General features: G+C 44.2%; 1 pseudogene; it reads right to left on the bottom strand.

Annotated features, from left to right (window-relative positions):
- Positions 1–3,415: 3,415 nt before the first annotated feature.
- On the bottom strand, positions 3,416–9,563 carry LOC138176504 (fizzy-related protein homolog pseudogene; annotated as a pseudogene).
- Between the last annotated feature and the right edge of the window lie 6,268 nt (positions 9,564–15,831).

Raw genomic sequence — 15,831 nt, 5'->3', positions numbered from 1 at the left:
AAAGAGTCCAAAAAGAAGAAAGAGAAGAAAATTGGATGGAGGAGAAAACATAGTTAGTACTATTGATTACAGAAAGGCAAATCAAACAATCTGAGGTACCACCTCACAGCTATCAGAAGTAACAAATGCTGGAGGGGATGAGGGGAAAATAGGCACACTAATGAATTGTTGGTGGAATAGCAAATTGATCTGGAACCATACCCAAAAGGCTATATAAACAAAACCTTTGGTCCAGAAAAAAACGATATTGAGTCTGTATACCAAAAAGATCAAAGAAAAAGGACCTATATGTACAAAAATATTTATTTATAGTGGCTCTCTTTGTGGTGGCAATGAGATGGAAATTGAGGGGATGCTCATCAATTGGGAAATGGCTGAACAAGATGATTGTGATGGAGTGCTTATTATGCTGTGGGAAATGATGAGCTGAGTGGTTTCAGAAAAAAAAAACATGGAAATACCTATGTAAACTGATGCAAAATGGAGTGAGAAGAACCAAGAGATCATTGTGCACAGTAACAGCAATGTTATAATGATGATTACCTGTAAAAGAAAATATTCTGATTCTGATCAATACAATGATCCAAGACAATTCCAAAAAGGTCTCTTGATGAAAAAATGCTATCCACTTCCAGAGAGAGAACTGATGAATTCCTGAATGCAAATGGAAGTGGCATTTTTCACTTTCTTTATTTTTTAAAAATATGGCTAACATGTACACATTTTGCATGATTTCACATGTCTAACGGATAACATATTGCTTGCCTTCTCAGTGGGTGGAGGAGGGGTAAGAGGAAGGGAGAGAATTTGGAATTCAAAATTTTAAAATAAATAAATGAAGATTTGTTTAAAATATCTATAGGGCACAAACACAAATTATATAAAACCAAGTGCCATTCCCCAGTGGACAAGCGGTCAAAGGGTATGAACTAGTTACCCCCCCCCAAAAAAAAAGAATTACAACTATAATAGGGAACAAGTGTTACTAGTTATATAAACTATTAACCATAAGAATGCTCTAAATCATTGCACACATATATTCACACATTATATATCTCCCTGCCCTGCCCCCCTGTCCATAGGCAATCAGCTAAACCTCCCCCAAGGACAGACACAAATGAGTGATGCTTAGGTCTATAATAGACTTCCCAGGCTTCCACGGTTGGTTAAAGACTAAATAAGTGGCTGATGATGAGGCCAGTTGCTAAGATACCAATTCCATCGAGAGGATATTGTCCTCTCTGTCTCTAATTATGTATGGGAAGAAATTCTCCTTTTTGGCTGTCCAGTTGATCACATTTGAATTTTTAAATAATATTTTTCTAAAGGGGCATCAAAATAATTTATACACTCCTTGACCAACTCCCCCACAAATCTCCTGAATTCCTCTACAGACACAACTGTTTAGTTTCCCTTCTTATCTGCCTTGTGCTTTTCTAAAGCAGATTTTTTCCTCCATATTAGGGGTTCGTTTATCATACTTTAAACCAACATCCTCCCCCCACCCAACAAATACAAACGGGTACATATATGGGATGACCTAAGGAAAGCCAGAGGGCAAATAAAACATTTTGCAACAAATGCATTCTTGCCTGGGCTCCAAATATTCTCTGTTTAGCCCCGAGCAGAAGCAATTATTTAAGAGGGTCTGGGGCATCTCACCTGTAACATAAGCCATCAGTGGTTTGTTCAAAAGCTCAGCAGTTTTAAAAAAACACTGCTTTTTGGCCAAATCCATCCTTTCCTTCCCTACTCTGGGCTGGCTCCTGCCTTGTAGCTGCTGACTGCTCTAAGCCCTAAGGAACACATTCTAACTAGATCTGGAAATGGTCAATATCCCCATTCCCCACCCTATTTAAGAAGACTTCTTAGGAATTGGAGCTGGTGATATACTGATTGACCTTTTCCCTCAGGGCTCTCATGGTCCACATGGTGTGACAGAGTCTACTGATTGCCAGAAGCAGCTAAGGGAGGGAAATCATGATGGAGAAGAACAGGGATGGAGGCAAAATATACAGCTGGACTGAGGGCTGGCCCAGGCAGAGGAGGCCAGGGCTGCTGGGAACAGAAGCTCTGGTTCCTTTCTGTAAGACAGAAGCACATTAAGTTGATAAATAAACATTTATTAACATTATGCCTATTATATGCCAGGCCCTGACCTAAGCAGTGCAAAGCACTAGACAAAGTGCCCATCCCAACTCTGCCCACACTATATTCTTCAAAGCCCTACTAAGCCACTTTCCCAGTAGGAATAAGATTATGATTTTATAATGGATGATAAAATGCTTTTCTGAGAGGCACTGATGTAATGAAAACATTGTTTGAAAAGCAGCTGTCCAGATTCATAAGTGTGATATTTTCTTTGTCCTGCTATCCAGAATGACAAATTGAAATAACTGCTTTGCTTTGGTAGAAAGTCCACCTCAATATTTCCCCATCCCTTAAAACTATAAACAACTTTCCCAGTCCCCACCTTTCTTTCAGGTGCCAGTGCTCTGAACTGAGGGGCAGCAGCTCCAGGCCTCTGTGGAGCCAGGGTGGAGCAAGGATTCCTCAGTCCCGCTAGCACCTTCATAGCCCAGTCAATTCTCCCCATAAGGCTCAGAGTTTGGAAGGCGGTTTCATTGTCAGTGTTTCCTTACCAACTCATTTTATTTGAGCGCCAACAAAACGGCTCACCTGTTAGCAAGTGTAAGCGCTGAGCTGTGTGGTCTCCATATATCACCCTGACTGAAGCACAACAGAGCTCATTGGTCTCCAGGGTTTATGATCACAAGAGTGGGGAAAATGTGGGAGAACAGCCCACGTGGCAGTTCGCTCCCTTCATCATGGACCCACCTAACTTTGTCACCGGTAGGACTGGAAATCCCAACTCCTGAAGTGGCTGAAAGCCCCTGGAAAGGTCACTAGACTGGGCCATACTTACTGTTGCCTAGGGTGGAAGCATTTCATTTCTCTGCTCCAATGTATGGGGTGGGGACTGCCATAAATCTGAGGTCACACAGACCCTGCACCATCCCTCACCTCCCTTTACTCACCATTCCCATCCTCCTCCCACTCTGGCCATCCATCTGAAGACAAAACAAGGAAGTAAATTGATTAGAAGAGGGAATGCTGTGAATAGTGGGGCTCCCACTCCCCTCTCCGTCTCACCTTTTGGCTTCCCTTCTGTCTGCCCTTTGAGAAGAATAATATCTTAATTTTTGAGTGGTTCCCCCCAACCATGTACCCTCCCCAAAATTATTCAACAACTTTCACAATTAGGAATTTAATTAGAAGCTCAAAAGTTTCCCCAGGTCCACCTGCCCACGCCACCCATTCCATTCCAGCTGATCACTCAGATTCCATTCATGAGGATCAATTAATAGAGTTCCCATAAACATCTTAGTGTGGTCCTGGATGGGGATTTGAGGAGTTAGTGGATTTTAGTGAAGAGATTAAGGACAGATCCAGATTCCTTTGGTGAACGATTTTTACAAAAAACATTCCAAAATCTTAGGGTCTCATCTCCAGCCCTTGCAACTATGGCCTTTCCATCAGGAGAAACTGCCAGACGCAAAGCTCGGTAGCTATGGCCTGTGAGTTTGGCTGCTTGGGTCTAGGAGAGGTATTTCTAGACGGTGATCAATCTGGTTTTCAGTATATTCATGGGTGCTGACCAGCTCATTGTCATGTCTGCACCAGGCCAGTTTCCACACTTGGAAACAGGTATAGATGTGCCGGAAGGACTGCCCTGTCCACATATTCCAGAGTCGGATGTCCCCCCACCTGATGCTAACAGGGCATGCTGGTGGGGAGATCACAAGATACCCTTCACAGCAGCCTCATGCTTGGTGTATCTATGGACAGGCTCCAGACCAAAACTGTATTTGAATTTCCACCCAAGGCCAGCAGCTGATGATCTGTGAACCACTTTAGCCCACACACCTCCTGCCTGTGACCTTGAAGTCAGCATTCGGACTGCAGGGAGGATGCCTGGAAGTCTCTGTGGAAGATCATTGTGTCCTGGCTTCCAGAGGAAATCTGGCTTGCGTACCAGGCAAGCACATGAGCACACTGACTAGCAACAGGACCCTCCATTGTGCATAGCTCCTCTGCAGCTACATCCCAGATCTGCACAAAGTCTTTATTTGTGCCAACTTCTCAGTCACCCTGTTCAGACCAGCCCATGGAGGTCACACAATCTCCTTCCATAGACAAGTCACTCAGCTTGGTCACCTGGTATTTAGAAGTATTCCACAGGTAAGCATGAGTCCCCAGGCCCACAGTCATGATGTTTAGGGAAGACCGGTCTAGTAGGTTCAAGCAGAAATCATTTTTGAGTTTTAGGGCCTCAAGGATTTTGAAAGGGCTTTGGGGGATTTTTCTGGTCAGTTTCTATTGAGATGCTAGTTAATGTCTGGCTTTTGTTGCTGATGGGAAATAAGACATAAGGACAGGCTTCATTGCTGCCATCAGGTCTCCAGTACTTAGTGATATGAGCATATGTGAAGAGATTCTATATGTGTGATTGTATCATTAATGATACTTGCAGCTGCTGTGAAGGTGTAAGACCAATAACAGCAGCACACAGGAGGGCTGCCAGCACAGGTTCTTTGATCTGCTTTTCTAAAGGAAAGACAGCTTCAAAGGGGTCAACAATCTTACTTTAATTAAACAATGCAGACAGATAAATAGGAAGAAGTTAGTATCCAAGAAAGAATCCAATAGACAGGATTCTGTCTAAACAAAGTAATAGATACATAATCACCAGACCAGGAATCACCAACATCTGGGTTCACAAAACCAGGAGGCCCCTTAACAATGACTACCCATAGTCTCATTTGGCCAAATCACAAAGAACTCAGGTGAACATTCTTCCCATGAGTGTGTCCCAAGGCAAAATACCAACTTCCCAGAATATATACAGTTTTCAAACAAAGACTGGGCACTTGTTTGGCTTAGCTCCAAAAAGCTTGAAAATTTATGTGCCTCAGCACTTAATTGGATCCACGAGGCCCAGAGCCTCACTGATCCTGTGCCGGGGCTCTATGTGACTCAGGATGTGTCACAGCTGTGAACTGGGCTGGATCGCAAAGCAGGAAGCCATCCATGATTGAGATACCTGTGTACCTTTAGACCTGGGAACACAGTCCCTGTTCCAAGGTAAAAAGGGGACACATGGTCACACAGGCTGTTTAATGGACAGGGAAGACCTTACATTCCATTAACCCTACAGTGATGTCCAAGGTTGCAGCTATCGGCCTTCTGTCTTGGGATCTTGGCCATTCTCAATCCAGTGTCTAGTAGCTCAACAAGGCAATACAACAGACTGGGTTAGCTTTGCCATTGCCAGAGGCGGCACCTTTGATTTTCTATTTCTGCTTGGGTGATTTCTCAGTTCATATATAGTCTTTGGAAGTGGAGACTCCAGCTGGCTCTAGCTCTGGAGGGAATGAATGGGTCTCTATGGTTTTTTAAAGAGAACACTGGAAAACTGGGAAGTACCAAACTCCAATTCACATTAGCTCCACCTCAGTCTGTTCTCCTGGGATCTCCTGGGGCTTTTCCTGGGGTTTCACCCTGACGACGGTCGAGACATAACCCTTGTTCAAGTCCACTCAGGTGTAAGTGGGTAAGAAACTGGCACCTAAAGTTGGGGGTCTGGCAATGAAATTGTAAATGGCAGAAGAGACATATTGACAGATGATGAATGGGCCCACATACAAACAGATTCACATACTGCAGGTGTTCCTACTATGGAGAAAGGTCTTTGGACTGAGGCAGCTTGGGATTCCAGTATTAGATCCAAGAAGGATGATGGTCAAGGTCAGTCTGAGAAAAAAGATGCCAGCTGGGATCATGGTTCTGGGGAGAAAAGCCAAGATCAATCTGTGAGAAAACTTTCAGGATCTCTGTCCTAGGGGAAATATCCAAAGTCGGTCTGGGATGACTGTCATCTCAGTATGCAGGGAAGGAGGAGTTGGGGTGGTTTGGCACTCAGAGTCTGAATTCAAGAGTTTAGATGTTTTAAAATAATTCTGGGAGGTTACCCCTTTTAGGATCTCAGTCCTTAGAAGAATGGCTAAGATGGGATACCTTTTGGGATCTCAGTCTAGGGGAAAATGGTCAAAGTGAGTCTAGAAGGAAAGTTCTTTCACGATCTCAGTGAAGAAGGCTGGGTGAGAGCAGCCTGTGACTCAGGGCCCACAAAGGCCAACAGCCAAACTCGATCTGGGAAGAGACACTTTGGGAGATCTTAGTCAGGGAAGATGAACAAGGGCTTGGGTGCTGCTTAGGACTCAGGGTCTGGATCTCCTATGTCCAGGAAAGAAGGCAAGGACATAAAGTAACTCACTGACTGTTGGTGCTCAGTGTAGAAAAGAATAAGAAAGAAAGAAAGAAAGAAAGAAAGAAAGAAAGAAAGAAAGAAAGAAAGAAAGAAAGGAAGGAAGGAAGGAAGGAAGGAAGGAAGGAAGGAAGGAAGGAAGGAAGGAAGGAAGGAAGGAAGGAAGGAAGGAAGGAAGGAAGGAAGAAAAATAAAAAATCTGCCTTTCCTTTGTGCTGCTGGGAGATGGTTAGGGCCAGCTTGGTGCCCTCTGAACTCAGGACCTTGCTTCACCAAGCTGATGACCCAGGTCAGCCTCTGGGAGATATCTTTCAGGATCTTGGTAGAGGAAGAGGGTTTCGCCAAAGTTCAAACTGGTGACATCTCTGCCATCGGTGAGAGAAGAGACAAGGTAAGTCTGAGTGGTAAGGTCTTTCAAGAGATAGGTTGGGGAAGGAGGGGATTTGCCCCTAGTGAACAGCCTAGGAGATGGTGCCTCAGTCCTAAGGGAATGGCTAGGATAGCTCTAGGAAAAGAGGGCTGTCATAATGGGGGCCTCAGAGTCATGTGGATCCACTGACAGGCCAAGATGGAGATCATTCTAAGAAGGGACTCTGTATTGGAGATTAACAGTATGTAACATGGGGCGGCTAGGTGACGCAGTGAGTAAAGTGCCGGCCCTGGAGTCTGGAGGACCCTGGTTCGGTTCTGGCCTCAGATACTTAACACTCACATACAAAAACTAGCTGTGTGACCTTGGGCAAGTTACTTAACTACAATTGCTCTCCAAAAGGCAAAAATAAAACAGTATTAAGCTTTAGCTGCTTAATCTGTCAGTGCTCTGGGCAAATCTGGGACTATACAGGGTGTCCCAAAAATCTTCGTGCAGTTTGAAGTTAAAACTTTTGGCTGTACAGGTGGAAAAGATTCAGCCCTATACTAATCTTATTAATATAAAATAGATCTTTCTCTGTCTCCTTTCCCTCACCCATTTATATGTGTATGTGTCACACATACGTAACAGGAATCTGCTTCATGTGCAGATCATATCAAACCCCCATTACATTCATAAATGTGTATAGATTTTAGACACAGCTAGAAGTCATTACTGCTGCCTAAGCTTGTTTTTGTCAAATGGACACAGTACATGTTATGTTTTGCATTTATTTTCTGAATATAAAATAACTACCTATCTCCCATACCTGATTCATATTCTTATGCCTATGCCCCTATTCCCAAACTGGGGCAGCCATGTGGTACAATGATAGCACATTGGACCTGAAATCAGGAAGACCCAGGTTCAAATCCTATCTCAGATACTTATTAGCTTTGTGACCCTGGGCAAGTCACCTACCTATCTGTATGCCTCAATTTCTTCATCTACAAGATGAGGATAATAGTTTGTCCCCACAAATGGGATAATACATCGAAAGTGTTTTGCAGCCTTTGTCATTCAGTTACAGCTGACTCTTTGTGACCCCGTGGACCATAGCATGCTAATACTGTCCGTGGGGTTTTCTTGACAAAGATTTTAGAGTGGTTTGCCATTTCATTCTTCAGTAGATTAAGGCAAACAGAGGTTAAATGACTTGGTCATGATCACACAGCTAGGAAGTATCTGAAGCTGGATTTGAACTCAGGTCTTCCTGACTCCAGACCCAGCACTCTATCCACTGAACCACCTAGATGCCTCTTTGCTGCCTAAGAGCTCTGTTAAAAAAATGCTATGATTAAGTGACCTCACCTCTCCGCACCTATTTCCTGCTCAACAACTTGATGAGGTTGAACTCAAGGCCTTCTAAGGCCTCTTCTAATTCATGGAATCATAGATTAAGAGCATGAAAGGACCTGAGAAGGTGCATCTAGCCCCATACATTTACACATAAGGAAACTAAGGGGAAAAAACTGAGAGAAGGGATGTGAAAATACTATTTAATGTAGTGTCTATTGTACAGCATTAGAAAACACACACACACACACACACACACATCCTGGTGATGGAAGGGCTTGACCGACAACTTGTCGAAATGATTTGAAGGTTCAAGGAGAACCTCAATAAACTGGTACCGAAGTTGTGGTACAGTGGGTGTAGTGGGAAAAGAAAATAGGAGCAGGAGAAGGAGGAAGAAGAGGAAGACGAGAAAACAGGGGGAGGCGGCTAAAGGCAGGACCTGGGGAAGGTCCTGGATCTTAACTAAGTCTAGAGGCCTAGACAGAACACTCAGTAGTCTCCTCAGTGAAATGAAGCTGCTTAAATTTTAGATCAGGGACCTTCACATTTTGGGGGTCATGAACCCCTTTAGCAGTCAGTCTGGGGGGAAGCTGATGAACCCATTTTCAGAATCATGTTTGTTGCCTGTGTTCCTAATTGGAGATGCTCAAGGTCCCTTAGAAAAAACTAATATGTAATTTCTACCCTGCTCCATCCAAGTTCACAGAGCCCTTGAAAACTATCTATGGACTCCTTGGAAGGTGGGGTCTGTGCACCCCAGGTTAAGAATCCCTGCACTAGATTGTCTCCGAGGTCTTTTCCAGTAACATTTCCAATTATCTTTTTTTTGCCTTCCTCTTTCAAGACATAAGAGGGATGACCAGTTGATAACATCATATGGGAGGTGGGGCAGAGGAGCTAGGATGGGGGCCATGGACCTTAGAATGGAAGGAAAGAAGGGAGGAGGGAGGAAGAAAGGAAATAGGGAGGAAAGGAAGGAAGAAGGAAGGAAGGAAAAGAGAGGAGGGGAGGGGAAGGGAAGAAGGAAACAATCATCTATTTAGCACCTACAATGTGCTCTAACCAGGGAGTGAGTGAGGATGGTGTCAACATCAACATGTGAAGACTTCCCCTGCAGAATGGGCAGATGCAAACAATTTGTTCTAATAGCTATGAAGCAGGTGGTGTGGAGTGCTTACAGTCTGGTCAGGCATCAGAGTGCCAAAATCATCCATAACATCCCAGGCCATTACCAGTCATCTTGATTTTTGTCTTCCCATTCAACTTCAATGACTATGGAAAAGAGAGGGAGGCTAATGACTGGCAACTCTGCCTCACTTAAATCCAATTCTTGAGTCAAGTCATCGGTCCTCTTCGAAAATGAAGGATGAATGACAACAAACATTAATATAAAGAAAAGTAATGGTGGCCATCAAGAAGACCTGGCAGTGGGTGACACTGCTCTCCCCATACACACTGTATTCCTACCTCCCCTAGAGAGCCAGGAGCATTGTTCAGAAGGATGGCTTTGTGTTCCAGCGTCATTCTGAGTTAACAAAAGATAATTTCACATTGTACCTTTTATTGTATTGACTAAGGCAGCAATGTGGACTATTTTTGTTGAGATGTTTATCTACAAGTTTTAAAACAAACACTTTTCTGGATCATCTTCAGCCCAGAAAATGAACAGAATGGGACAACTTGCTACACTAGGCATTCTAGGGAATTCACGTTCCAATATTTAATAAGGAGAGGAAGCAATGTGGTATGAGGGTTATAGGGCTGAGCTCGGTGCCTGGAAAACCTGAGTTCGAATTCTTCTTGTGATACTTTTAGCTGTGGGATCATGATCACTCAAGTCAATGACTCTCAGTTTTATTGAAGGGAAAGCAATACGTGTAGTCCCTTCCTCACAGGGATGGTGTGAGGAGCTTCTGAGATAATGTACATAAAATATTGTTTAAACTTGAGAGGACTCAAGCTTTATAGTCTCTAGGAAAGGTTTAGCCTGTGGGAAATACTATGGGTTTCCAAATAAATGGCCTTTAGAATGGAGACCTGAATTTGTAGACTTGGCTCTTAGCTTCTTTTAGGCCCTCAAGACACAGCCAACTTACTTGTTCAATTTCAGCCCTTTTTGAGGTTGTACGAGTTTCTGACGTTAAACATTGTAGTAGCTGTATCTTTCATCAACTTCCTATGGCCCCCTAAGTCCCAGAGCACTGATATAAGACCTCTGAGATAGGGTTCACAGTCAAAAAAGTGGAATTGAATTACTGATCAGTTTGCTGTGGAAACCATTGAATGGACCCCAGTTACCTAATAAATGACCCTGTTCTTCCCTTAGCTATTCCCCTCTATTCCCTTCCTCTTCCCACTGGGTAGGTGGGTGTCATTTAACTGTAAGCCCCCGGTAACTGACTAGAAATATAAGCCTTGGTTTTGTAGTTCAGGGTAATAATTTTGGAGTTTGTTAAGCCAATGGGGCCATTTTGCTTCCTAACCCTAACTCTAACCCTGACCCTTCCCAATTCCCTTTGGGAGAAAAAAGAACATCCCAGCACTTTCCACAAATATCCCGAGTCTTAAGCAGTGGAGCCTAGATTCTCACCAAGTCTCATTTCTTGTGAGCTAATTTGCATATCTTGCTTTCAAGCAGATGACAAAGAGATGTGCTTTCTAATGAGATGTAGTTGAGGAAGGTGTCATTTGGAGATCATTTTGTTTCTTGTGTCTAGTCCTCTCTGCCAGCCCCATAAGTTATCCTGCTTCTGTGATGTCCTCATGCCAGGGGAGTGGGGAGAGCAGGGTAGGGAGCAGAGAGCGCAGAGTTTATTTGCCCAGAGAGCCACCTTTTTGTCTTTGCAGCAATGCCTTATGTGGTCCTTGCTGGAGCCTCACCCGAGATGCCCAGGGATGGTTCTCATCAGTCAGAAGTGGAATATAGCAGTGTTCTTTCCAACTGTTCCAGTGAGGCCTTTGAGTTCTTCACAGAGGAGGTGGAGGAAGGAGAAGAACAATGTCAGCCGAGTGAGGGGAAAGCCTCTGGCTCCTTGAGCTCCTCTGAAGAACGACAGACCGCGTCCAGTGCCTCTGGGAGCTATCCTGTGAGCAAGAATCTGATGCTAGACTTAAAGAATGGAGGTATGCATATCCTATTGGGAGGTGGTGGAAAGGGCTGTTGGATGGTCCATTCATCAGTAAACATGTATTAAGCATCTCCTATATGCCAGGCACTGTGCTGAGTAAGTTGTTGGCCACAAGCTCAGGGTTACACTCCCATCCACTCTCCGCCTTTGTCCATTTTTCCCTAGAGTAGTGACGGCCAGCCCTGCTGCCATTGACGGGTTCAGTGTGGATGTCTGCAACATGGAGAACTGAATAGAAAGAACCTCCTGACCCAGCCCCACACAAAGCAAATGCTGATGATGTCTAGGTCACTAGTTTCTAGGATGCCACAGGCCAAGTAGAGATAAAAGGTCTACCCCAGGGAACATTGCTGAAGAGGGCCAGTGGTGGGTAGGGAAGGCCACTGGAAGTCACAGTGAATTACTTCAGCAGACTCGTGACAGTGTGTATTGACCTTCCTCCCCACCTCCCCCTGCCACACATGCCAAGCTCTACTGCCTGTCCTTTACACTTCTCCTCATTCCCCTTTCTATCCCAGTTTGAATCCCTTCCTGACAGTGACCCTGTCTGTGAGTTCTAAGTGCATTGGGGATGTAGGATTGAGAATTCAGAAGGACCTCAGAGTTGTCCCCAACCTGGATTGACAGATGAGTAAGCTGAGGCCCAAGTAAGTGAAGTGACTTGTAAAATGTCCCATGGGTAATTTTGAGAAGAGCTGGATTTGAACCCACATCCTTTGATATTAAATCCGGTCCTCTTTCCCTGATACCACACTCCTAGTTGACATGTGCTCAGAAAACACAGGCTACGTTGAATATTTCTGTACAGTGAGTGTAATTACAATAACATCTGCTCCAGGAAAATGATGAAATGCATTCCAAGGCCAGATAGAACTGATTTTGGGTAGTTTACTATCTGGGATAATCCATTTCCACAGGCCATTCTTTCCACAATCACCAGTCATTGGGATTTGTCTGTTAGGATCATTCTTTGTTGTCTCTCCTGACCGAGGGGAGAAAAGAATGATGAGGCATAGCCTGATAATGGACGAACCAAATTCAGCATTATCTGAGCAAAGAAGCTGACCATGTCTCTATCTCCTTAGGAGACAAAGAGGAAATGAGTTCACAGGGCAAGTAGAGAAAGAAACTATTTGCAAGGGCTCTGAACCCTAAAGTAGGCTAACTGGATCTTTCATTCATCAGCCCTTTGGCAGGCAGACTTAGGTTCACTCCCCTGCCTGGAGGCAGAGCTTGGGATGAGAGACCAGTTTTTTTAAATGATGGTGGGTTTTTTTTTCCCTTGCTACCCCTGAAGTGACATCTCCCCATCCTCAATAGCACTTTCCCTGGCAATGCAGAAGTATGTTTCAGCAAAAGAAACCAACATGTTGGCCGTTTCTAATGACACATTTGTCATTCTGGGCCTCTGGTTTTTTGCGGCCTCTCCCAAGTGGCAGGCGCCTGTTTCTTTCTCAGTCCAAGTACTTGGCCTCCTGAGACCCCTTACAATTCAGGGATTATATGGGGGAGAGCAGGCTCCTCCTCCCATTGGAGCCAAGGAAGAAACCCTCCTAAACAGTGCTTATTGTGTTGTTATTTTTTTTATTATGTCCCAGATAGGAGACTGAAGTGTTGTTTGGTGCCTTGGACCTAATGTGTTTATGTGGTCTTGTCACTGGATAGCGTGTGCTCAAGAAGTCAAGAGTGACCTTAGAGTAGATAGTGCCCTACATGAGGTCATCCTAGGGAGGTAGGGCAGAACCCAAACACCCTAAATATCTCCTACTTAGTCTATTATAATCCTTGATATTCCATTGTTATAGATTCCTACCATGGAGATTGAAGGAAGGCATGAACAAAAAAGAATTTATCTGGTGTTTACCATGTGCTTATCAATATAGAAAGTTCATATAGAAAAGCAGATCAGTCCCTGCCGTCCAGGAGCTCACAGTCCAACCGAGGGAGGCCACCAAGAGGGGACTGATAATGTTCCGAGCACATTGAAAGGCCCTTTGGTCCTTAGGGTGCAGAGGTAGGCTCGGGGTGCTGCAGGCTTCTTCAGTGTCATCAGTCTGATAATACCTCCTGGGTTTCTGATGTTGAACAATTGGACGGCCTCAGAGGCTTTGGCGGCAAGAGGCTTCTTTGTGAGGTCTTCAGCAACAAGCCCTATACCACAGTCAGCTCACATTTTACTGCTCTAATTTAGATGAGCCTTTGTACCCACTGGACTCTGCTGCCGTAGAAGAGAAATTGAGTCAAAAGTGGATCCAGCTTCTCAAGGGCAAAGAAAGTCAGACTGGACAGCCCCAGGCCTGAATGTGCATCTTTGGCAACCTCTAGACATTGTTATTGGCTCTTCCTTCTGTCGCTAAACAGAACATGTCTCATCCTTCTTCTCCCTCATTACAGTTTTTCACAGACTTGAAGTCAGCCATCACTTCCCCACCCCTCTGCACCAGGCTAAACAGGTCCCTATATGGTCCTTAACCATCCTGGTTGTCCTCCTCTGGTCCCTCTCCAGCTTGTCAGCATTTTCCCTAGACTGTATTGCCAAGAACTGAAGTCAGGGCTTCAGACTAGTCCAAGGTGGAGCATGGTAGGTACCTTATCTCTTTTAATTCACTCTAAAGTCACATTAGCCTTTTAGTCTGCCATAGCATACTCCTGACTTGTCTTGAGCTTAAGGTCCATGAAAGCCCCCAGATCTTTGTCTGACTGCTGCTTAACCATGCCTCTCTGCCACCCCCCCACACCTGCTATATTTGAAAAGTTGATTTGGGGGAACCCAACTACCATACTCTGTCCTTATCCCTTAGCAATGTCACCATCTTCTTAGCCCTGTGTTCTAGGCTGTCGGAATTGGATCTGGACCCTATCACAGAGGCTGCTAACTATTTCTCCTGACTTTGTACCATCCACATGGTAGATGGGCTTACCTGCTCACTGAGTCCTAGACAAAAACTTTTAATGGCACAGGACCAAACCCAGATTCCCCAGGGCAGACCACTGGAGACCTCCTTCCACGTAGATGTGGAAGCATTCATGGTTTGACTCTGAACCCGCACATTTCTCCCCTTCTGACTTCATTTCATTGGACTCCGGCTTCGCATTATTGCTCCATCTTTTCCTCAAGGACAACATGAGAGCCTTTGTCATAGTCATTGCTGAGGTCCAATTGAACTATACCTGTAGTGTTTCTCAAATCTACCCTGTCACAAAAGAGAAATGAGATTATAGTAATGTATAACACCCTTCCTTGATGAAACTCTTCAGTTACCTAGATTTACTGAGGAGATTGTGATTAGCCAAGATACAGTTGCCACCTTAATGGAATTTCAGATCTTCCGGAGGTCTGGGGGTGGTGAGGAGGGATAGGGTATGTTCTTTACATTATAGTGCTACTCTAATGACATCCAACTCCTGGGTTCAAATAGCATTGAATTTGGAGACTGAGGACTGAGGTCTCAGGAGCACTGTAATGAAGCATAAAGATGCTCAAGCCCAGGAGATCTGGCTTCAAGTCCTGCCTCAAACACATAATTAAGGTGTGAGAAGGGACTCCAATGCAAGTGTTAGTTATTGTGTTTCTTGTATCCTAGACTCTAGTCCATGGCCCAGGGAGCCCTGCTTCTGTCCACTTGGAAGTAATCTTTATTGCCATCAAAGTCCTCACCCTTGCCTCCCCCTACTGCCCCCAGGAGTGTAATTTACCTTATGCTTGCATTTTGTACCACCTTGATCCATGATTAAGTCTCCTTAGTTGAGCAAGGAATATGATTGGCGAGAGTATGGAAAACCCCATGGTGCCTTGTTCTCTCCATCTGTTTTGTTCTGGCTAAATGGAAGGTATATGCATTCTTGCTGTGTATGACTAAACTGGTTAGTTAATGTTGAAATGAATAGCTTTGCTCTGTTCTGTTTTCAACAGAATAAGGGTCCCTGCTTCCAGCAAAGAAAAACTCCCATCCCAGTAATGATCTTTCCCAACTCCCATCTCTCTGACTCTCTAAGTATTAAGTAGATGCTCATCAGAAGGCATCACCTGTTCCTTATGCATGGAATGGTGCCACCAACCCCACCTCCAACATGGCTGGAAACAACACTTCATTTATCAGGAAAAAAAGCATTGTTTGCTTGTGTGATTCTTTAAAACAGTAAAAGTTTGGATTTGGAAACACAGGGCAAATCTTACAACAGTGAAGGTGTACCCAGGTATTGCCAAGTGAAAATGAAGAAAGAGGCCAGAAGTAGTGTATATTTCCTATTTGTAAATGAACTCTGACATTTTTGAGCTGGAAGGGACTTGGGAAATCATCTGATCCAAACCTTTTATTCTACAGATGAGGAAACTGAGCCCTGAGATCAGTGACTGGCCTATGGTCAGGTAGATAGTAAACTTAACCTATAGAGCAAGGAGTTTCAGTGGATGAAGCAAGGGATTTGAAGTCAGGAAGATCTGAATTCAAATGCTCCCTAAGATACAAACTGTGCGACCTGAGCAAATTACTTCACCTTTCCCTGTGCCTCAGTTTCTTCATCTGTAAAATAAGGATAATAATAGCACTTACTTAACAGGGGTGTTGTGAGGGACAAACGAGTTAATATATGTAAAAGCAATTTGTAAATCTAAAAGCACTGTGCAAATTCTAGCTATCATTATCAGCATCATTGTTGTAATT

This window comes from Petaurus breviceps, unplaced genomic scaffold (genome assembly GCF_028583685.1).
Source record: "Petaurus breviceps papuanus isolate PSGF00001 unplaced genomic scaffold, PetGlider_PUasm1.0 89763, whole genome shotgun sequence".
NCBI classification, from domain to species: Eukaryota; Metazoa; Chordata; class Mammalia; order Diprotodontia; family Petauridae; genus Petaurus; species Petaurus breviceps.
This window is presented reverse-complemented; position numbering and strand designations above follow the sequence as displayed.